Source organism: Mauremys reevesii, linkage group 19 (genome assembly GCF_016161935.1).
Source record: "Mauremys reevesii isolate NIE-2019 linkage group 19, ASM1616193v1, whole genome shotgun sequence".
NCBI classification, from domain to species: Eukaryota; Metazoa; Chordata; order Testudines; family Geoemydidae; genus Mauremys; species Mauremys reevesii.
The window spans coordinates 14,336,661-14,360,713 of record NC_052641.1 but is presented as its reverse complement, the minus strand read 5'-3'; the positions used below and the strand labels follow the sequence as shown (position 1 = coordinate 14,360,713).

General features: G+C 48.1%; 1 long non-coding RNA gene across 1 annotated transcript in view; it reads right to left on the bottom strand.

Moving 5' to 3' along the window:
- Positions 1-7,348: 7,348 nt before the first annotated feature.
- LOC120386694 overlaps positions 7,349-24,053 on the bottom strand; it is a 98,276-nt gene continuing 81,571 nt past the window's right edge. Inside the window, exon 4 of the long non-coding RNA XR_005589864.1 lies at positions 7,349-7,459. This is a non-coding gene — a long non-coding RNA (uncharacterized LOC120386694). The remainder of the gene's footprint in view (positions 7,460-24,053) is intronic.

The following is a 24,053-nucleotide window of genomic DNA, read 5'->3' as shown; positions in this document are numbered from 1 at the left end:
GCGCTTAGCATGGCATGATCACAAGCTGCCCCGTCCCCCTCAGTGTCTGCTCTCCATTCACTTTTCTTTCCATTTAGCGGATCCCCTCCTAACTAAACTCACCCACACACCCCCAAAAAAATTGTGACGCTAACAAGTCCTGTAACAAACACATACAATGAATGCTAGCCAAAGAAAAGGTCAGATTTGCAGGTGCACAGGACAAGTCAGGGCATAAGGAATGCCACACCCACAATGTGCGCCCTGGCCCAGGGACAGCCCAGAATCAAGAGGGGAAGAATAACCCCTGCTCATTCCTTGTGTGGTGCTGGCACGCCTGGGAGATGCTAGGTGCCTGAAAGGAGGTAGGGAGGGGCAGGGTCATGCTCCACATTGCATCCAGCCAGGCATGGAGGAGGGGACCAGGCAGCAGGTTATGCTGGTGTGCAATGCACAGGAGCACCTGGGGAGAAATCCAAGTCTGTCCGGATCCCCTCCGGGGACTGACCGCTGCACGGCCTCTACTACCCACTGAAACATGGCTGATGGTGCCTAGGACAGAGCTTGCCCCAGACCAGAAGGGAGATAATGTAGGCCAGGTTTCCATAAGAGCTCAGCATGTTGGCTGCTCAGTTCTTAGGGCCAGATTTTCCCCAAATGTCACCCTAGGAGCTGGGCACTGCTGAGAATCTGGCCTGGATTGTGGTGCCGAGCACTTGAAATCTGCCCCTTAATCTCGCCATAGCTCCATCCCCCATTTGTAACACTGGGGATAATATTTCCCTGACCCACAAGGCAGCTGAGAGGATAAAAGTAGAGCACAGACTCTCCTTTTCTTCCTCTGGGTCTCTAATGCAGGAAGGAGTTTGGGTAATGGTTACTGGGAGCTCTTTAAATCAAGTCACCGAGACTTTACTGTGAGGTACAAATAGGGTGACCAGACATCAAATGTGAAAAATCAGGACAAGGGTGTGTGTGGGGGGGTAAATAGGAGCCTATATAAGAAAAAGACCCCAAAATTGGGACTGTCCCTATAAAATTGGGACATCTGGTCACCCTAGGTACAAAACTATGGGTTTGGATGGTCAAGAGTAAGATTTTTTTTTTAATGCCTATGTGATCTAGGAACCTAAAATGCATTTTTCCCCCCAAAGTGATTTAGGACCAGATTTTTAAATATATGTAGGTGCCTAAAGATGCAAATTGAAAACCCCACTAAGAGCCCATCTGCATTTTTAGGCATCAAACTACCTTTAAAAATCTGGCCCCTGGCCATTTGGGAACCTAAGTCTCATTGCAAGTCAATGACACTTAGGTGGTTTCGAAAGCTTTCCCCGGTGTCTGCATTGTAAGAGTATCTACACAGCGCTCGGTCTTTTCCCAGCATACACTCACTGGGCTCACACCTGCATTTATGGCTTCCTATGAATAAGCGGCTCTGCTCCATAGGGACGAGTCCTGCAAGGTAGCTGCATCCACCGAAAGATTTTTCCAACTTTCGTTAAGTGCAACTTAGAAAAGAAAAGATGAAATTTGGGGAGGGGAAAAACTGCCCTTTTCAGCTGAATTTCCACAAGAGTCTTAAATTTTGCATACCATTGGCGTGCCCAATGTGCTGGTGCCAAGGAAGCCTTGTGCATGTGCATGAAAATTTTGCAGGGGCAATTTAAGAGGTGCCTTGGAAAAAACCACGGCTCTTAAAAAGGTTAAAGCAGCAGCAAACTGCCCCATTTCAAGGATGACCAAGTGCCTGTTAGTTTCTAAAAGCAGCCAGCATCTCCTCCCATGGCTGAAACACCAGACGTCAGATACAGCACGTGTCTATTTATCAGGAGAAAAGCCGAATATTTCCGCTAACACAAGATTATTGCCGGCGCTGGGATTTTTCCCTAACCTCCAGCTACAATGCTCTGAAAGTGGAACCGCATACAAAATATACCTCTCCCTCCACCACCACCCACTCTCAGGGTTGGGTCCCCGCTTCCTCCACAATAAACAATTTTGCATATATTTAAGCCTCCCTACTCTGGTTTTCAACCCTTTTCACTTCCACCTTCCCCACCAAAGAAATTACAAAAATCCCTCATTTATCTCTTTTTTTCCTTGCACCTCCATCTATCAGTGTTTCAAAGGCAGTCTCCTTGAATGTAGAGTGGAGCAGGAGATGGGGAACTTTAATGGGAATCCACTCCTGACTGTGCAAACCCACACAGAGCGAGGACAGGAGAGGCTGCATTTGCATACATATTAAACGAGAGCAGTAAAAAATGCAGACGTGCAAACCATTTGGACATGGCTTGCCTCGGCAATGCGCCCTGCCAGGGAATCAATCTTGTAGTTTCTTAAAGGGGAAAAACCTGCAACTGAATGAAAATGCAGAGCTAGAAAGGCTCCTGATTGGGAATGTGTTCGATCTTTCAGGGACGATCCATCCTTCTGCCTTCGCTCAAAAGGGCTTCTGTGCAAAGGTTACTGCGTAGGAGGGAGCTGAGACGGGGGCGCCCTGCTCCAGACTCCTCCTCGTGCCAGGGGGGTGTTGCACCATGGTTTTCCACACAGCCACCACGCACTCCAAGCAAGAGGGGTCATGTGGTCTGACAACCAGAAGGAGCCTGTATTCTAATCCCACCTCAGCCACTAATGCGCTGTGAGATTTCAGGCAAGTGACTCCATCTCCTTGTGCCTTAGCCAAGCTCACGAGGAGGAGTTGAGCGGCAGGAACCTCACTGAAAAGCAGATGCCACACTTGAGCTGAATTTTGCTGGAGAAACCACCACCCAGACATTTAAGAATCCCAAGTCATTTTGCAGCCCCACCAGAAGTTAACTCTTTCAATATGGAAAAAGGAACAAATTTGACGCCCCGGATTGGCCAATCCTCTGTCCCTGGGAACTGGGAGTTCCATAAATCAAGACACAGACTTGATAGTGAGTATCATGAACACTGGCTTGATCCAGAATCAATGGGAGTCTTTCCACTGACTTCTGTGGGTTCTCGACGAGGCCCTACGGTCTGTATTGATTGTGTCCGAGCAACATGAGTATCCGTACATTAACCTCACAAAGTTCTCTCCCAACTCACACTGGGTTAAGTGTCTAATTTGTCATGGGTTCTCTGGAGGGTCTCATATCTTCTGTTGTTCCAAAGTCCTGCTCAGGAGACGTTTTGAATGTCCTCAGGTCAGGACATTACAACCAACAGGACAAATACAATAGGGCACAACAAATACTTCCTGGGCATGTTAGCTGTTATGTGATGGACCAGATTTTGCAATCCTTATGCAGGCAAATCTAAGGACTTCAAGGTCTGCAGGTTCAGATGCGTAAAGACTGCAAGATCAGTAACAATTTTCTGACACTGAAGGAATTGCAAAGATAAGAGCAATATTCAGGGAGTGAAGATGCAGGATACAATGAATATTTCTCATCTGCACCTGTGGGGGATATTTGGGACAGATGGTCTGGTTCTGCATAACCATTTTGAATGAGATATATATTTACTCACTGCTGAAAAATGGCTTTCAACATGTGTGTCGAGTTTTGCCTACACACCCGTAGTGACAGAAAAACAAGGGTTCGTTATTCAGGGTGTACAACAAGGAATTTCTGAGGAACATGGCTAGTTCAGGACACTCTTGAATATTTCATGCATGAGCTTTGCATCACGTGTGTGTGATCCGTACACACTTTTGCTGGCAATGGATACTTGTAACCACTGCTTTGCATCATTATTTTGGGGAAGTTCTCTGGCTAGTGGTATGCAGAGGTCAGACTAGAGCACAGCGGTCCCCCTTCTGGCCTTAGAATCTGTGAATCATTCCTAAAGCTTTGATTTTTCTGCAAATGTTCTTCTGAAAGGCAGGACCGTGCAGGAGGCTTCTATCCAGCCCTCAAAGTCCTGACAAATCCCCATGAGATTAGAGGAAGAAGTGACTTTGGATAATCACCTGAAAAGTGAAGATATTCACTATCCTCTCCCCCAGCCTGCAATCTTCAGAGAAGTCTCACGACAGACATCAAGTAACGGGGACTCAAGAGCATCCTTGAGAGACAAGGCGGGTGAGGTAATATCTTGTATTGGACCAACTTCTACTGGTGAAAGAACAAACTTCTGAGCTGCACAGAGCTCTTTCTCCTGGGGCCAGCATGGCTACAACCACATTGCAAACATTAACGGTGTCTGGTCTCCCTGTGCTTAAGAGGCAGCATGCGGTGCCCTTTAAAAACTATTAAGTGCAGGTGAAAGTTGCTCGACTGACAGTTCAGAAACTGAAGTGAAGTGTGGGAAGCAGCCATCCAAGCATCCTTGCACCAGCCCATCATTTTGTGTGCACGCGCATATGCGTGTCCGTGTGTGTGCAAAAAATAAAAATAAAAAAATCAAATCTCCATAGATCGTTCGGTCCTTCATCCTTCTGCAGAGCCTTTCAACAAGAGTGCCAGTCAAAGGCCATGTGTGATGCTGGTTTCTGTGCCATGGAAACGGGTCACTTAGGAACTGAATGAGACCTGCCATCTTGTTTCACATACCATCGGTAACAGGCTCATCATAAAATAGTAATTTTGATCCTAAGAATCCCCACTGATGTTTCCACCCTAATTCTCACTCTAGCAAGAATCCTCCATTCTCTGCTCTCCACCCCAACCACAGCCATCCTCCTTCATTCAAGGATTAGACAGAAGGTCCCATTTCAGCCAAACAATCCTCCTCCTAAATTATAGGCTCTCAGACTGTAAGGCCAGAAGGGACCATCCTGATCATCTAGTTCTGACCTCCTGCACATTGCAAGACAAAGAACCTCACACACCCACTCCTGTGACAGACAGGGCCGGCTTTAGGCCTATTCCCCCGAATCAGGCCCTGCGCCCTAAAGAAGAGCGCCTGGGCGATCTGGGTCTTTGGCGGCACTTCGGTGGCGGGTCCTTCGGTGCCGCGGAAGATCTGGAGCAAGTGATGGACCCACCGCCGAAGACCCAGATCACCGGGTATTCGAATCGGGCCCCGCACTTCCTAAAGCTGGCTCTGGTGACAGACCCCTCACCTCTGGCTGAGTTACTCAAGTCCTCAAATCATGATTTAAAGACTTCAAGTTACAGAGAATCCACCCTTTACACTAGTTAAAATCTGCAAGTTACCCATACCTCATGCTGCGGAGGAAGGCAATAAATAAATGAATAAATAAACCAGGGTGTCTGCCAATCTGACCGGGGAGAAATTCCTTCTGATCTCAAATCTGAAGATCAGTTAGCCCCTGAGCACATGGGCAAGACTCACCAACCAGGCACCTGTAACTCAGAGACCGCCCCATCTAGTGTCCCATCAGTGGCCTTTGGAGATATTTGCTGCTAGCAGTTGCAGATTGCCTACAATGGCATGTAGCCAGTCTCATTATACCACCCTCTCCATAAATTTATCAAGATCAGTCTCGAAGCCAGTTAGGATTTTGGTACCCAGTTCTCCCTGTGGAAGGCTGTTCCAGAACTTCATTCCTCTGATGGTTAGAAACCTTGGTCTAATTTCAAGCCTAAACTTGTTGATGGCCAGTTTATATCCATTGGTTCATGGGTCCACATTGGTGCTTAGCTTAAATAACTCTCCCCCTCCCTGGTATTTAGCCCTCTGATGTATTTATAATCATCTCTTCCCTCAGCATTCGTTTGGTTAGGCTAAACAAGCCAAGCTCTTTGAGTCTTCTCTCCTTAAAGTAGGTTTTCCATTCCTCTGATCATCCTAGTAGTAGAACCTTCTCTGCACCCAGGGCCGGCTTTAGGCCTGTTCCACCAATTCCCCCGAATCAGGCCCCACGCCCAGTGAGAATCCCTTCCCTGCCTAGAGGCGCCTTTTTAATTTTTACTCACCCGGGGGCGCTTTGGGTCTTCGGCAGCACTTCAGCGGCGGGTCCTTCACTTACTCTGGGTCTTTGACGACACTTCGGCAGCAGGTCCTTCAGTGAGGCTGAAGATCTGGAGTGACTGAAGGACCAACCACTGAAGTGCCGCCAAAGACTCAGAGCGCTGCCCGGTGAATACAAGCCCCACTTGTTTTTTTACACATGTTTTTTTTAAGTCATCCCTGCAAGGGCCCCGTCAAAACTGTTTGAATGGGGCCCCGCACTTCCTAAAGCCGGCCCAGCTTAGGAACCCTAACCCTAACTCCAAGAGCCCTACCCATAGGAACCCTAACCCTAACTCCAAGAGCCCTACCCATAGGAACCCTAACCCTAGAGAGGGAAGCCCTACCCATAGGAACCCTAACCCTAGCTCCAAGTGCCCTACCCATATGAATCCAAACCCTAGCTCCAAGTGCCCTACCTTTAAGAACCCTAGCCCTCGAGCAGGAAGCCTTACCCATAGGAACCCTAACCCTAGGGCGGTAAGCCCTACCCATAGGAACCCTAACCCTAGCTCCACGTACCCTACCCATAGGAACCCTAACCCTAGGGCAGTAAGCCCTACCCATAGTAACCCTAACCCTAGCTCCAATGAGGTACCCATAGGAACCCTAACCCTAGTTCCAAGAGCCCTACCCATAGGAACCCTAACCCTAGGGCGGTAAGCCCTACCCATAGGAACCCTAACCCAACCTCCCAGCGCCCTACCCTTAGGAACCCTAACCCTAGGGCGGTAAGCCCTACCCATAGGAACCCTAACCCTAGCTCCAAGTGCCCTGCCCTTAGGAACCCTAACCCTGGGCAGGCGCCTAACCATAGGAACCCTAACCCTAGCTCCAAGTGCCCTACCCATAGAAACCTAACCTAGCTCCACGTGAGGTACCCATAGTAACCCTAACCCTAGTTCCAAGAGCCCTACCCATAGGAACCCTAACCCTAGGGCGGTAAGCCCTACCCATAGGAACCCTAACCCAACCTCCCAGCGCCCTACCCTTAGGAACCCTAACCCTAGGGCGGGAAGCTCTACCCATAGGAACCCTAACCCTAGCTCCAAGTGCCCTTCCAATAGGCACCCTAACCCTTGGGCGGGGCGCCCTAACCATAGGAACCCTAACCCTAGCTCCAAGTGCCCTACCCATAGAAACCCTAACCCTAGCTCCACGTGCCCTACCCTTACGACACCTAACCCTAGGGCGGTAAGCCCTACCCATAGGAACCCTAAGCCTAGGGTGGGAAGCCCTACCCATTGGAAACCTAAGCTTAGCTCCAAGTGCCCTACCCATAAGAACCCTAACCCTAGCTCCAAGTGCCCTACCCTTAGGCAGGGCCGGCTTTAGGCCTATTCCACCAATTCCCCCGAACTGGGCCCTGTGCCTAAGAGGGCCCAGCGCCCAGTGAGAGTCCCTTCCCTGGCTAGAGGTCCCTTTTTAATTTTCACTCACCTGGCGGTGCTTTGGGTCTTCAGCGGCAATTCAGCGGCGGGTCCTTCACTCTCTCTGGGTCTTCGATGGCACTTCAGCGGCGGGTCCTTTGCTTACTCTGGGTGTTGGGCGACACTTCAGCAGCGAGTCCTTCAGTGCTTCTGAAGACCTGGAGCGAGTCAAGGACCCATCGCTGAATTGCCGCCAAAGACTCAGAGCACCGCCCAGCAAGTACAAGCCCCACGTGTTTTTTTACATGTGTTTTTTTTTTTTTTCTTTTTAAGTCATCCCTGCCAGGGCCCCATCGAAACTGTTTGAATTGGGCCCCCACTTCCTAAAGCTGGCCCTGCCTGCACCTGTTCCAGTTTGCGTTCATCTTTCTTAAACATGGGAGACCAGCATTGCGCACACAGTATTCCAGATGGAGGTCTGACCAGTGCCTTGTATTACGGTACTAACACTTCCCTGTCTCTACTGGAAATACCTCGCCTTATGCATCCTGACTGCATCACCCTTTTTTGCAGCTGCATCACACTGGTGGCTCAGTCATCTTGTGATCAATCAAATTGCCTACCAATGGAGTGCTGCTTAGCAATGCAAGGCCCCCGCTCCATAGGGCTGACCAAGACATCACATCCAGAAACTGACCTCCTTTCTTTAGGCCGCCAAGCTGTGTGATGGCCGCCATCTTGACCTACACACTAGGATAGGCGCCAACTTCTTCTGGTGCGGGTGGGTGCTCTGCCCCCAGGCCAGCCCTGACTCCACCCCTGCCATGCCCCCTCCCACCCCCATTCCAACATAGGCACCAACTCCATGTTCTGCACCCACCAGCAGCTCCCTGCCCCGCCATCCCACCCTAGCTCACCTCTGCCTCCACTCCGCCTCCTCCCCTGAGCATGATGCCACATCCCCTTCTCCCCCATCTCTCCCAGCGCTTGCGCTGCGAAACAGCTGATTCGTGCGGCAAGTGCTGGGAGGGAGGGGGGAGAAGGAGGAACGCGGCGCACTCAGGGAAGAGGCGGGGCCGGGGAGGGGAAAGTTGGTGCCTGTGCATTCCAACCCCTTCCCCAAAGTCCCCTTGCCAACTCCGCCCCCTCCCTGCCCCTATTCCAACTCCTTCCCCAAATCCTACAGATGTTTGGCGGCGGCAAGCACTGGGAGGTAGGCGGAGGACCGGGGACGCGGTGCGCTCAGGGGAGGAGGCAGAGGTGAGGTGGGGCAGGGAACTGGGCTGTGGTGGGTGCAGAGCCAGCATGCTAAAAATAGAGCATAGCTGCAGTGCCCAAGCAGCTGGGGGAGCTAACCGCCCCGAGTACATGTCCGTCCAAGACCCTAGGCGTGTATTCGGGTAGCTAGCCCCTCCCATCATGCATGCTGCTGCCGCTACACTCTGCTTTTAGCATGCTGCCTTGATCAGAGCTGGCATGGTCCAGCTTGAAGTGTAGGCATATCCTTAGACTGTAAAACCCATCTGAGTATGGGCTGTCTCTCTCGTGTTTATACAACGCCCAACACAACGTATTTCCTGCTCCCCATCGGGAGCTACCATAATAATATTGATCGCTAGTAATTCTATTCTGATTAACCCTTTAAAATAATGACACTCAAAGGGCAACTGGCAAGGATTTACAAGAAGCAACACATACAGAACTGGAATAGATCCTTGCTAGAGGAAACCCTCAGATTGCTATGGTGGAGTTTAACTAGGAAAAAAAATGTGTAACAGAAAAATGCAATGTTTTGAAGAATTGGCATTGGTGAGGTGTAAAATCATGAGAGATTTTGTTGATACGAGATCACACCTAAAGAGATTAGTTAGCTAATCATCCAGATATGAGAAGCAAAGATTGTCTATCTAGACTACCACCACTGGGACTGGAATGTCCTTCATTTAAATGGGTTCTTCTTTCTAACTTTACTTTCTTATTAACTTAAGTTATGACATCATCACACTCAGTGTTATATTATACATATAGGTTTTCTTTTTTTGATTAACCGGTTTTTGGCCAGCAATCTGAAAGCCTGACAAAATCAAAAGGTCAACAACTTGATTCGTCAACTTTGGGTAGATCAGGAGAGAGAAATGGAAATGGAAATTCTTTGGCTGAGAAGCTCATCCATTGCCTGACCAAATGATGCAGCCATAATACGTTCCGTTGCAACAGTCACCAGCACAATCTCCTCTAGTATTTCAACAGCAGCTACACCCTACTGTCTAAGTTGGGGTGTCAATCTCATTCTGCACAGGCAGCTGACACATTTTTAATTATGAGCTGGGACTACAGAGTTCAGACCATATGCTGTCCCTAGTCTGCAGAAGAGCTCCTGCTGAAGTCAGATGGGAGGCTTGCCCAAAGAACAAGGGAAAAATAGGGCCCTTATGCAGGAACTAAGTGTTTAGGGTGGGAGTTGGACCATAGGTTTCAATGAAAAGAGTGAGGCCAGGGCTCAGTGCTTTTGTAAATCAAATCCTTAGTCAGTAAGTTACAGTTGCATCCAGGACAACTTGGTGAGAAAAGAGGATTGCTGCCCTTTGCTCGAATTAGATAACTATGTGCACGAATAATAATAAAATATCCGATTCTGCATCTCTTGGGGGTTACTGCCATGGCCAGACCTCCTGCACTTGGCTTGATGGGACACAGTTCCCATTCCCGTATTGCAGTCTCTCCCCCACTGAGCTCAGCACTGCACGGCTGCGTCTACACTAGACTTTCTCGCCACTGCTACCATGAGCGGGAGCCCTCATGTAGACAGGCTGCCAGTAGCCACCAGAATTTCAGCCACCTTGTCATGTAGATCTGCTTAGAGAACAGCAGGTCTAGGCAACACCATAGCAGACACACTGGGGGACCCCCAGCGCCTTGTCAACACTCAAATCCCTACCCGGCAGCACCACTGGCAGCGCAGCACTAGGAAAACATCTAGCTGTAGACAAGGCACAAGAGATGACACAGCCCAGGATGATGTACAGTCCCAGAGCAGAGTCAAGCACCCGCCTCACATGCAACTGAAGCTGGGCTGGAGCAACCATTTAATTCAGAGGAAGCAGAGTTTTGCCCCCACCAGAGTATTAGCCAAACATGCTCCTCTCTCATCTAGCACTTGACTGGCTGGGGGCTCGGATCTGGCACAGCGGCTGGCTTCCTTCCTGCCTGGCCCAAGCTAGCAGGGACTCTGCTCCCACCACCCACAGAGCTTGTGCTTTCAGCAGCTGAGCAGGTCCCACAGCCCAGCCCTTTCGTTGTGCTGAGCGCTTAACGCTCGAGCAAACAGCCAGGCTTGGAACACACCCGAGACAGCGAGTTACGGGAACCAGCCTCCTGCACAGCAATTGCTCAACATGAGCATCGGGCACAAGCCATTCGGCGGCCAGCCGCCCTGCCTCTCCTAGCCTGTGTCTGCATTACACGCATTCCAGGCAAACCTCGGAGCACAGCCGCCCCGCAAAGGGGGAACGGCACCACACGCTGCCGAGGCCAAAGAGCTGGGAAGCTTTAACCCCTTCCCCACCACAGCTTTCCCTCTGCATTTGAGCACAAGGGGTCAAATTCTGCCCTCGGTTAGCCAGCGAGACAAGGGGGCCGTATGGGTGCAAGCGATGCCCGTGGAATCGGCATACTGTTGTGGTGTATGCTGGGGGGGATGGAAGGGGGGAGTAATTCTGCCTATATCCTAGGAAACCCCATTGATTTCAAATCAAGGGCAGAACTTAATCTATTGACTCCAGGCCCCTTCCCCCTCACCATCGCTTCGGGCACAATCTTCGCCCCGCCCTTCTCAAGACCTACAATGGGTCCCAGCCTGCTGATGAAGAGGGGGAGGAAAGAGACCTGGGCTGGGGGTACAATACCCACCCTCTCCCAGCCAGCCAGCAGCAAATCCCAAAAGGCAATGCAGACTGAGGCAGCAAGGAGCACCCTTCTCTGCTTGAAAATCCTTTACGGAGGAATTGCTGGCTGCAGGGTGGAAGGGGCCCCAGGCAATGGCCTTCCACACAGAGGATCATGGCTCACTGTGGATTGGCAGAGGCTGGGGTCAGGACTCTGATCACTCCACCATGAAGCAAACTCCCACGAAAATGATCTGGGGAAATCTCTGGGAGGAGAGTTTTCTTTCCCCTACTCCTTCCATGGCTGGGGATAAGTGGGCCCAGAGAAAATAAATCCAGATTCACATAAAATGGGGTTGGGCAGGGGACACAGCTTGCTTCAACTGATAAGACACAAAATTTAAACAGCCTTTAGAAGCACGCAAATTAGACTTAAAAAAAAATAATAATCACCCTTGAGGTTGCTGCTGCGTGTTACATTCAAGCTCCTATTCCTGGTCCCTTCGTGAGCATGCTGAGTTTGGGTAATTCAGAAGGCCATTTGCCACGCACAGATAGGTCCTCAGAGATTTCCAAAGATCCTGTAGCAACTACGCACCCTGAGTGAAACTCCCCCTGTGCAGAAGGCCAGCACAAAAGCCATGTTCCAGCGGCATCCTCTAAATAGGGTGTAGGTGGGACCTATGTGGGGCGTAGCCCTTGGGCTGGTTCTCTCCACGGGGCTGAATTCCGCCCTTTGGGAGGCTGCCAATGTTATAACCCTGCTTTATTATTGCAGACAAAAGAGGCAGTAGGAGTTCTTCCTGAGAGAGGAATGCAGAAATGGGCCCCTATTAACAACACAAAAACCTAACTCTTTAGGTCTGGTACATACACGTACACACGCTGCACTGGGTACGCCTAAATCGCGATGAGTAGTCAGCCGAACGCAAGCTCCCAGTGTGATGCGACCAAATGGGCTAATGTGATCCTTGGATATAGAAACAAGGGAATATCAAGAAGGGGTAGGGAGGTTATATCACTTCCGTATTTGGGCATTGGGCCAACCACTGCTGGAAAACGGTGTCCAGTTCATGGGTCTACAATTCAAGAAAGAGGATGATAAATTGGAGAAGGGTCAGAGAAGAGCCACAAGAATGATTAAAGAACCGGAAAACCGGCCTTATCGTGATAGTGCTCCTTGAGTAACAGAGAAAGTTACCGTCTATAAGTACGTAGAGGGGGACCAGAAACTCGACAGAGCTCGTCCGTCTAGCAGAGAAAGGGAGAACATGATCCAATAGCTGAAAGTTGAAGCTAGACAAATTCAGACTAGAAATAAGGTGCACATTTTAATAGTGAGGGTAATTAACCATTAGAACAACTTACAGGGAAACTACGGATTGTCTATCGCTAGACATTTTAAAATCAAGATTCTAAAAGAGGCTGTAGCTCAACAGGAATTAATTCAGGGAAGTCCTATGGCTGGTTTAATGCAGGAGGTCAGTCTAGACCAGGGGTAGGCAACCTATGGCACAGGTGCTGAAGATGGCACGCGAGCTGATTTTCAGTGGCACTTGCACTGCCCGGATCGTGGCAGTGGTCCAGAGGGCTCTGCATTTTAATTTAATTTTAAATGAAGCTTCTTAATAAGGTTTCAAAATGTTTAACTTTACATACAACAAATAGTTTAGTTATATATTATAGACTTATAGAAAGAGACCTTCTAAAAACATTAAAATGTATGACTGGCACCCAAAACCTTAAAGCAGAGTGAATAAATGAAGCCTCGGCACAGCACTTCTGAAAGGTTGCTGACCCCTGGTCTAGATGATCACAATGGACCCTTTGGGCCTTAAAAATTAAGAAAAGTGTAGACACGTCTTTTGGTTTAAAAGCAGCTTAATGCAGTTTAGTTTAAACCTGCTCATAACTGACAAACTAAAATCAATATAAGCTAACCTTATATGGAGTTGAGATGGCTCATGAAGTCTTTTGCTTTGGTTTCATAAAATACATTTTGAACCACGCTTTTAGTTAAATCCTGGTCACCTCATGCTTGGACAAGCCCTGAAAGTCCTCGTTCCTTTGATTTTCTGTCCCAGCGTCCAAGGGCCCAAACAATCCTAACAGCTTTCAGCCCTTACTCGGGGGATACAAAATGGTTGATGGATCTGTGAAAAGAGGCTGACTAAGGCTTGTCTACACGTAAAATGCCATAGCAGTGCAGCTGCCCTGCTGTAGTGCTTCTGTGTAGCTCCTACCTACACCGACGGGCACGGAGACAACCCTAGTGGGGGGAGCCAGATGAGGGCAGCCAGCTTCAGCAGTGTTATTGAGCACATTCAATCCTTGTGAACATGCTCAATACAAGCCAAGCAGCAAATCGGGGGAGGAGGGGCTCTGACCCCGCACGTCACCACAGGAGGGACTCTCCCATCAATATAAGTCATCCACCTGAAAGAGGTGGTAGCTAGGTTGACAGAACCTAGTGCTGTCTACATAGGGACTCAGGTTAGTTTAACTACACTGCTCAGAGGGGTGGATTTTTCACCCCCTAGACTGGCGTAGTTAAACCGACTTAATTTTCTAATCTAGCCCAGGCCTACGGGTGTCATGACAATTAGCACCCACTCCTCGTGTTTATTCTGTGCTAAAAAAATGGGATTGTTATACTAGCTTCCCTCCTCCAGGATACCGAACCTGAGAATTGAGCTGAAATTTACTCTCGTTTGTCAAGGGTAAATCCCTTAAGGTCAAATTCTGATCTCAGTTACACAGGTATAAATTTAAGTCCAACTCCAGTGACTTAAATGGACTTACTCCGGATTTATGCAGAGTTGCATCAGTTTAATTACCTGTATGGTTTTAAATTGATTTAGTTAAACTGGTGCCAAAGATTGTGTGGACACATGTATTCTGGTTTAAACCAGGCTTATTGCAGTTTAGCTTAAATTGATTAGGAACAGGTTTAAGCTAAACAAAAATAAAGGTCTTGCCTAAACAGAGAAGTTGAACAAGATTAATTTAAGTTAGCTTAGTTATACCGGTGCAACTTGTGCATTGGCTTGCCTTTATCAGTTAAAGCCAGGTTTAAAACAGTACAAGGCGCCTACACGTGAAGTTGCTCTAATTTAACGAAATAGGACTAAAGGTGTGGTTTTATACCTATCTGTATGACTGTTTAGAGCAGGCCTAAATGACAAACTGACAAATGACCAATCTGTCACCAAAGAAGTATACATGGGAACAGCACGAGCATGTAGGGACAAAAAAATCAGAAAAGCCATGGCAAGGGATGAGTTGCAGCTGGCAAGAAAATGCTACAGACAACAAGACGGGGTTCTACACATGTCAGACAAAAGAGAAAGATCAGGACTGGTGTTAGTGCGCTGCTAAATGGAGAAGGTGAGCTGGTAACAGAAGATTAGAAGACAGAGCTGCCCAATGCCTTTGCTACAAAAAAATAACATTGCTAGTCATCCAGTCACATATCATGGACAATAAAGGGAAAGATGTAGTTGTAAATCAGGATAAATAAAGAACATATCAGATCTTCTGACTAATTTGAATGAATTCAAGTCAGGAGGGCCTGACACTATTCCCCCCAGGTTACTGAAGGAATTAGCTGAAGAAATCTCAGAGCCACTGTCAAGAATATTTGCAAACTCATGGATGACAGGAGCGGTCCTGGAAGACTAGAGAAGGGCTAACATTGTGCTCATCTTTCAATGGAAGAAAAGGAGCATCCAGGGAACTATAGACTAGTCAGTCTGACCTTGATACCTGGGAAGCTACTAGAGCAATGTATAAAACATTCAGTTGCAAATACCTGGAGGACGAAGGGGTGATGACTAGTGGCCACCATGGATTTACTAAGCTTGATTTACCAGCTTGATTTCCTTCTTTGACAAGGGGTAACTGATTTGGTGGATAAGGGGAATATGGTGAACATAATATACCTGGAATTCAGCAAGGCTTTTGCCCTATGAGCAAAGGCTGAAGGAACTGGGTATGTCTAGTTTGGAAGAGAGAATATAAAGGGAGGACATGACAGTGGTCTTCAAACACTTTTGGCTGCCATAAATATTGTTCTCTTGCTACAGAGCGCAGAGCAAGAGATAATGGGTTCAAACTACAGCACAGCAGGTTTAGATTAAAATCTTAAGAAAAACTTCCTAACTGTAAGAACAGTAGGAATATGGAAAGTCATGGAAGCTCCTTCAATGGAGGTTTTCAAAAGGAGCCTGGAGCCATCTGTCTTGGATGGTTTAGACAAAACAAATCCTGCATGTTGGCGAGGAGTTAGACTAGATGAGCCTTGCAGTCCCGTCTAACTCCATGGTTCTATGATTCTAAAGTGTCTCATTTATGCTTTAAACCAGAGTATGAACTTTAAATGTTTTTCAGTGACTTGCCTTCCTCATGCAAATAACCTAACTGAACTCCCTGGGGCTGATTTTGCTCTCACACTTTGTAATTTTGGGGGGCCAGATCCTCTGCTTGTGAACACCTGCAAAGCTCCATTGGCTACAAGACAGCTGCACTGATTGACACCAGCTGAAGATCTGGACCACTGGCATCAATATGGAATTATACTTGACTTACACTGGTGTAAGAGTGATCAAAGTCAGGCCCAATAGGAGTCCTCAGAAAACACAAGCAGTATTTAAACCCAGATTCATAGTTTAATCAGATCTATTGAGTAATTTCAGATCAAAGCTGGCTCAAAATGTAGGTTTTAGGAAATTAAGATTAGTATACCATACAGGATTGGGACCATTTTATAAATAAATTAATCAAACGCAAGACCAATAGAAATGTTTCCATAAAACTTTTTTTTAATTCTAAAGTTAGTCATATGTTTAAAGTAAGCAACCATTCCCCTGAAGAGTTAGCAGTAACTGCAGCATTACCATAGAACATGGGAACCTGAATGCGAAATTGACTAGAAACTATCAAAAACAGCTGGGAAACTGACTAATCTATTTTCATTGTCCACCTGCAGATACTCCAGTGATGAGCTCTACAGAAAAAGGAGAGAAATGGCTGGATTGGAGAAAAATGCAAACAGTAACTGATTTTTTTTAATCTTTCCAGTTTAAGATGTTATCTGTAACATTGGTGAGAAGAGGGTTTAACGTTTTTCATCTTATCAACATTTATACCACAGGGTGTCTAGAGATCAACCAGATCAGGCTTCCATTGTGCTCGGCCCTGTACATCTAGCAGTCACTCTTCAAAGCGAAGCCAAACTAAGAGTATTTTCCAGATTTCACTTAACCATTTTTTTTAATTGCTCTAAAACAACAGCCCATATTCTCTGCAGGTGTAAGTCAACATAACTCCATGAAGAATCTGGTACAAAATACCTAATCACGAAATAATGAACTCTGACAGCAACTGGGCCAGATTAATCTCTCACGCTGAGGCAGCTCCATTGAAGTCACTGGGGGTTTCATTCAGATATTACTTGTAGACACAGAAATGACATCAACAGTATGGAAAGGACTATGGACCAGTGACCAGTATGGAAGTTAATGAGGTGATACCATGTTAGTATGGGCATAGCTATATTAATGTCTGTGCTAAGCCTCTGACCATGGCGAAGGAGTTATGTGGAACATATTTCCTTCATTTGTATTAATTTCTTTAAAAAATTAATACATTGTTGCATGAAAGTTGAAACATGCGAACAAGGACAAGCAGCTCAGACAAACTAAACTCCACATTCACAGCATTCCCCTCTAAGGTTTGTCGAGACCAGGGGTCGGCAACCTTTCAGAAGTGCTGTGCCAAGTCTTCATTTATTCACTCTCATTTAAGGTTTCACATGCCAGTCATACATTTTAACGTTTTTAGAAGGTCTCTTTCTATAAGTCTATAATATATTACATACAACTATAGTTTAGTTAAGTAAATAAGGTTTTTAAAATGTTTAAGAAGCTTCATTTAAAGTTAAATTAAAATGCAGAGGCCCCCGGACCAGTGGCCAGGACCCGGGCAGTGTGAGTGCCACTGAAAATCAGCTTGTGCCACCTTTGGCACGCGTGCCATAGGTTGCCTACCCCCGGTCTAGACAAGGATTTAAAGTTGTGCGAGTCAGCTTGTCAGTCTAAGGGTACGCGGCACGGCCACTTCTGGCCCGGGTCAGCTGGCTTGGGCTGCGGGGCTAAAAACTGCAGACATTTGTGCTCGGACTGGAGCCTGGGCTCTGAAACCCCACTCTGGGGTTTGGGCTCTGGGTTTCAGAATCCAGCCTGAGCCCAAACATCCACACTGTAATGTTTAGCCCCACAGCCAGAGTCAATCTGATCCCAGCTAAAACTCAGTGCCACAGGTTTTTAATTGCAGCATAGATGGGAACGTCGATGCTGCAATCAGGAGGTGTGATGGCACCATGTGTAGACATACCCAAGCTGGTTTTGACCTAGCTAGCCTGAATGCTAGCAGTGAAGCTGCAGCAGCAGCAACATGGGCTGTACAAGCCTGCCTGGGACTCTGGGTATAAACTCAAGAGGCTGCTAGGATTTCACGGCTGATGTTGTTATTCACGCTACGTAGATCAAAGCTGGCTCAGGTGTGTCTACACATGCTGAGATCTCCAAAAACTCTAGCCAAGGCAAGGTGTACTCTAGCATATGCTGAATCAATGTTCATTTAAGACATAGGCTGGCCCATCACACTTCAAATCCTAACCTAGACATGGCCCATGAGGACCCACCACGTCCCCTTGCACATAGACACTGAGAACAGATCTTCTCCCTTTTACCACTTCACGAAGGCTCATCACTGAAGCTGTGTACTTCAGCCCATTCTCCTGCAGCCTTTCAACCTCCCCTTTACAAAGCTGCTCTGGGATGGCCCTGTAGCACTGCCCTGAACTCCCATGTGAAAGACCAGTGTTCACATTCTGGTTCACCTCACAGGGTCGGTAGTGAGTAGGAGAGCAGAGAAAGCGACGTGGAGCCCTGGCGGCTAAGAGTGGGCCTCTGACAGATCTACAAGCCATGCTGACCAACTCCATTGGGAATACAATCAAAAAGGGAGTGGCTAAAATACAGCATGCATAGGGCAAGAAAATGAGGAAATCCCCAGAAACCCAGTCTTGCCTCTGTTTACACATTCAGTCCACCACAATCAATACAACTCACTCCCACTCAGACTCTCCATGGTTGCGTTGAGACAGTTGTAACACGGGGCGCTACTCTCATTGGCCGTAATCTCATTAATTTTACTCGACTCCTTCCTGAACCACTCCTGGCAAGGGGACGGCTTCCTTGGGGTGACTCAGTCCTCCGGCCTGTTTAGAGTCCCACGAACGCTGCTGTTGGGATGAAGGGGAAATGCACCCAGGAAAAGGGAGGGTGGTTTATATATAAAAGCCAGGCGACCCTGCAACTGTCACATGGCTTTGACCCAAGGACTCAAAAGCAGCCCCGGCTTGTCTCACAACCGAGCCAGAGAGTTCACTGGAAAGGCTGGCTGAACTCAGGCCAAATTGGAGTTTTCTATAAAACCAGCCAAGAGTTGTGCAGGTAACAGGCCGGCACACACAAGCGTTGGTAAAGCACGTGGGACACGGAAAGCAATGGCCGAGGCATTCAAATGGTGCAGTCATGCATCTCTCTTAGGGCTCTGTACCATCACCGCAGTATCAGAGCACCTTCCACGTAAGGCTAGTGGTAAAGTCCTGCACAGACCTTATGGAGTCTCTGGGTGTCTCCCTTTTTGGGGTCAAAAGTCTGCTTGGTCTGACTGTTTTGGGTGGGTTAGATTGGGGGGGTTGGATTCTGGGGTAGACGGGAGTGTCAGTGTTGTGAGTGCTAGTCTTATGCTAGAAATGCCTTTTGACTAGGAAGGTTTTGCAGTGTTTCCTTAAGAGGGTCAGAGACTCTGGATTCACCTCATCTCCTCTCAAAGACTGTTCCATAGTCTGTCTTATATGGCCCCCCATTACCATAAAATCTGAGCCTCTTGCACTTCCCCGTGAGGCAGGAAAACACTTAGTCCCATTTTACATATAGGAAACTGCAGCAAGAGAGAAACTAAGTGATTTGTCCAGTGTCACGCAGGAGAAGGGAATTGAACCTGGGTCTCCAGAATTCTAGGCTAACACTCTAGCCACTGGACTGTCCTTCTGCCAGACCCCTTTAGCGAGATGCTTTATTCCCAGCTCTCACGTCCTTTATCCAGGGCTTAGTGATCTCCATCACCACAGGGAAACACAGAGGTTGCGATGATTCATAGTTCAAAAACCAGGGTAATGCAGCTGGGGCTCGAGACATTAATTGCTTTGAAAATTAGGGCCAAACCCTAAAACTGGCTTCAGAAGCTGACTGGGAACCAGGGGAGGGACTTGAACACAGGCCTGATGTATCCGCAGTAACCTAAGCCATGGAGAAGGCAGGCAGCACATTCTGTACTAGCGGAAGCCTGTACATCGTTTTCACATTCCGTTTTAGACACGCTGAGCTACAGAGATCCAGCCTGGAGGTGACAAGCGCATGGATTCCCATGAACAGGTCCTCACGCAGGAGGAAGAGACATTTTCCTAGCCATCTACAGGTGACAGGAGGCATTCTGGGAAACTGATGCTTCCTGGTCATCCATGCTGAGTGTGGAATCAAACAGGAGCCTGAGGCTTCGTACCCCTTTGACAAATGTGGGCTGTGTGCCTTCAGGGGAAGGTGGAGACAACCTTCTGGCTGGTTCTTCAAAGCTTTCCCCCTTTCCAACCAGCAGCACTTTGGCCTTGCCTGGGTTTAGCCTGAGCCAGCTACCCTTCATCAAGGGTTGATTTCTTGTAGGCGTTCCTCACAGCAGAGGTTGCATCGGTTGAGAATGAGATGGATAGTTGTAGGGTCATCAGCTTGAGCCCAGGGCATTTCGCAATCTCTCCCCCTGGCACTGCTGCCGCTGGCTACCTGAAGAAGAGCTCTGGGCAAGCTCAAAACATGTCTCTCACCAACAGACATTGGTCCATTACAAAATGGACTCACCCATTTGGTCTCTGTTACAACTGTGGGGCTGCCAACATTCTAGAGCATGCCTGGGAGTGGGGTGTTTGAGGGAATGGGGGATGTTTTTAGTCAATAAGGAAAACACTGAGGGTTGGGAGTATCAGGAAGTTCCTGGGGGTATCCTGGTGATCTCACACTATTATAATACAAATCCCACGACTTTCAAAGTCCCTAGAGCTCCCAGCCAAAATGGTGGCCTATGATGCTAGGCAGCGTACACAGACAGTGCAAGAGTCCCTGCCCCAACGAGCTTCCAATCTTAGCACTAACACCGACAGCATAGTGGGAATTATTAGCAATGCTTTGCGCTCTCGTGTTTTTCATCGGAGGCTCTCCCAGCACGTGATAAGATGTTCGTTTAGTCTCACCACGTCCTGCACCATCCTTCCTTGCAGGAATTGCAGAGGCAAGCAAATGGGATTTGCCTGCAACTAAATAACCCGACCACCCTCAGATCAGGATAGGCCTTTCGCTCAAAAGTTTGCAGTCTCGCAGAAGGTGTCTCCGTCCTTCTAAGGATGCCAGGAGGCATGGACCACAGAGAGCCGCATCCCAGTTACCCAGTCGAGGCTAATCCCAAAAGCATGGGAGGAGGTGCAGTTGCATTCCCATACGCCCCCACTGCACCCTCCCAAAGCATCTCCCGATGACCGGAGCTGGGCTGAAGCGACAGAAGTGAGCCGCATGCAGATAAGTGACGTGCACTGAGGGAACATGTGGCACAATCACAGCTACTCTATTAATTTAAGTTAATTTCCTGCAGTTCTGTCTTAGTTTTCCAGCAGATTCAGGACTTAAAGGTTAAAGCATAACCTTGTCTCAGTAGCTTGCTATTCGCTCCATGCAAATGTCTACCTACAGCCTGGTAATTATATGCATTTCCAAGGAGCCAATCAGCTGTCAGCCTGACAGATACTGATCTTCCCGTTTTATTTTTAGCTCTGTGCTTCCCCCTCTAGATGCAAAAAAAAATTCTGTTTGTTCCATCTTTGCTGCAGCCTCTTTTTTCCCCAGCACTCCAGCCAGCTCTTATCTTGCCCAGGCTGGAGCCGGGAGCAGGGCTGAGAGGCAAAGTACAAAGTAGCACTGGGCTCCTGTCGGGAGCCCTTTGCAGCTCTCCATGCAAGGTGAAAAGCTGTGATGCCCGGCTCCTTTCAGACATGGGCCGAGGGGGGGGGGGGTTCTTCCCCAGCTGAAGGGCTGTATAAAATGGAAAACAAGTGGGAAGAAAAAAAAAAAAACGAAACACCCATAGGAACAAGATACTTTCCTGAGGACTTCTGGATCTCTTCTGCACATGCGTCCTCTCTGCACACCCTCCGGAAGGGACCAGATGCTCATCTGGTGTAAATCAGCAAAGCTCCATGCACTTCAGTGGACTGCACCAATTTACACCAGCTGAGGTTGCAGCCCAAGATTTGTAATTGCTTCCATAAAGAGGAGGCTAGCTAGCGAGAGCTTGCCCCATAACTGTTCTCCAGACGCTCCAGAGAGACAAAGTGCCCTTACAAGAGGTAGAGGAGATGGTCACGAGAAGACTGCAATGATACGAGGATCAGTTGAAGCATCTACACACCAGGGCAATGGGCATTTTAGAGAGTGAGTATCCTCACCTACGTGAACAGAGTTTTCTCTGGGCCTAGGGTGACCAGCTGTCCCGATTTCATAGGGACAGTCCTGATTTTGGGGCCTTTTTCTTATATAGGCACTATTACCCCCCACCCCGTCCCAATTTTTTTACACTTGCTGTCTGGTCACCCTACCTGGGCCCTTGCTCACACAGATGAACACTTCCTCAGGCGAGTAGCCCTGTTGGCGTCAGCAGGAACACTGGTGAGCAAAAATGGAAGGTTGGCACCAGCTGGCCTATTTTCTGGACCTGGTCTTTATTCTCCCATCTGCCACCAAGGCTTCCCCAACATACACGGCACCCCCACACGGCCCTCTTCAAAAGGCACAGTCTTCCCTATGGCTGGAGTGAAAAGAGAATAAAGAGGAGGAGGAGGAGGAGTGAGCGAGCCACAGAGGAGTGAGCGAGCCGGGAGAGGAGTAGAGATGGGAACTAGTGGACAAAAACACACAAGTGGAAGGGGAAAGCGAAAAAGTGGATTGCGCGAATTTCGATGAAGCGCTGGTTCTAGAATCAGAGTCCCCACACTTGGAGTTACTCTGGTATAGCTCATGGGCAGACAAGCCCTACACAGCCACTACTGCACTAAGGCCATGGGACAATACTGATCCACTGAAGCATAGTTAAGAGACAAGGACCGGATTCAGCCCCCAAAGTCAAGGGAATGCTGCTACTGACTTCACTGGGCAGTGGCTTAAGGCCTAAGCAAGCAGCAACTAGAATGCAAGGCCAGAACACCTGGTCTAATTTGAAAGCTGGAGCAAAGGGAGGCATTGACTACTCCTAGTAGGGTGACCAGATGTCCTGATTTTATAGGGACAGTCCTGATTTTTGGGTCTCCCTTATATAGGCTCCTATTACCCGCCACCCCCGTCCCGATTTTTCACACTTGCTGTCTGGTCACCCTAACTCCTAGTAGGAAGTGGCGTGGGAAGGATAAGGCTCAGCTAATCATCCTTTGCCCTTTCATTTAAGATCTCAAAGCATTTCACAAGCATTAAATCGCTCAATTCTCACAACAGCCCTAGAGGGTCTGTAAGCATCATTATTTCCATTTTACAGCCAGGTAAACTGAGGCACGGAGCAGCAAAGGAACTTGCCCAACATCCATAGTGGAGGGTGTTGATTCCCCTTTCCCGGCATGGACTACTGAGCCATACCCCATCCCTACCAAGCTAAAGGGGTTCCAGCAGCCATGAAGATTTATGGCTCCTGTCCCCAAGTTAGCACAATGGAGAAGTCAGCACTGTACAAACAGCGCCAGGTGGAGTCCCAGGAGAAGGGAGAAAATGAACAAAGTCCATAATGAGACTCCCACCAATTCTGACAAGAGAACAGGAGAAAGCGAAAGTTCAGTGGTGAAGCCTGGAGCAGAGCATTACGACACGAGGGGAAAATAGAGGAAAGATGATTACGGTCTTTGGGGCAGGGATGGTCTTTTCACTATCTGTGCATATGGCATCCAGCACAATGAAGTCCTGAGCCCTGGCAGGACCTCCAGGCTCTACTGTCATGAAATTAAAGAACTTTCTTTATCAAGTGGGATGGAGAAATCCTAAACATCCCATGTAAAATGGAAGAGACCCTTCCCTGTGGACTGGCCTAGCAGCTTCACAGATATGACTACGTTAAGCACAGGATGCTAATAAATAATACCTATTGCTATTCATCCAGGTGTCATGAGTCATCACTAGGGACTCAACCTTTATACATGAGATAAAGGAGTGACTCTTATATGGGAGCATTAGCACTCTCCAGATGTTCTACCAGGGATTATTATTATCCCCAATTTACTAAAAGGGAAATTGAGGCAGAGGTGAAGTGACTTATCCAGGGTCACACATGAAGTCAATGGCAAAGCCAGCAAGAGAATCCAGGTCCCATGCCCGATGCCCCAAACCACTCAAACTTCACTTGGTGTCTCTGCTAGCGGAAACCGGCTCTAGAACTGGATCTGAACTTTCACAGAGTTTAATTACAAATACTAAACTAGGTCTCTAGCTCATTGTTTCTTCCTGCTCCTCTGTCTTTTATCTCATACTTGGAACAAAAAGATGGGCCCTGCTCCCAAAGAGTTTACAATCGGTGTTTGTACAGCCCCTGGCATAGTGGGGTCCTGGGTCATGACTGGACTCCTAGATGCTACCACAAATGCAAATAATAATCCACATTTCTCCAACAGCACTTTGTTTTCTTCTAAGAAAAATCTCAGATCCTAAACAAGAGAAAGGGCCCAGTACTGTACCTACAACTGCTCTCATTGACACCAGTAAGGTCTACAGGACTGGGCTCCAAA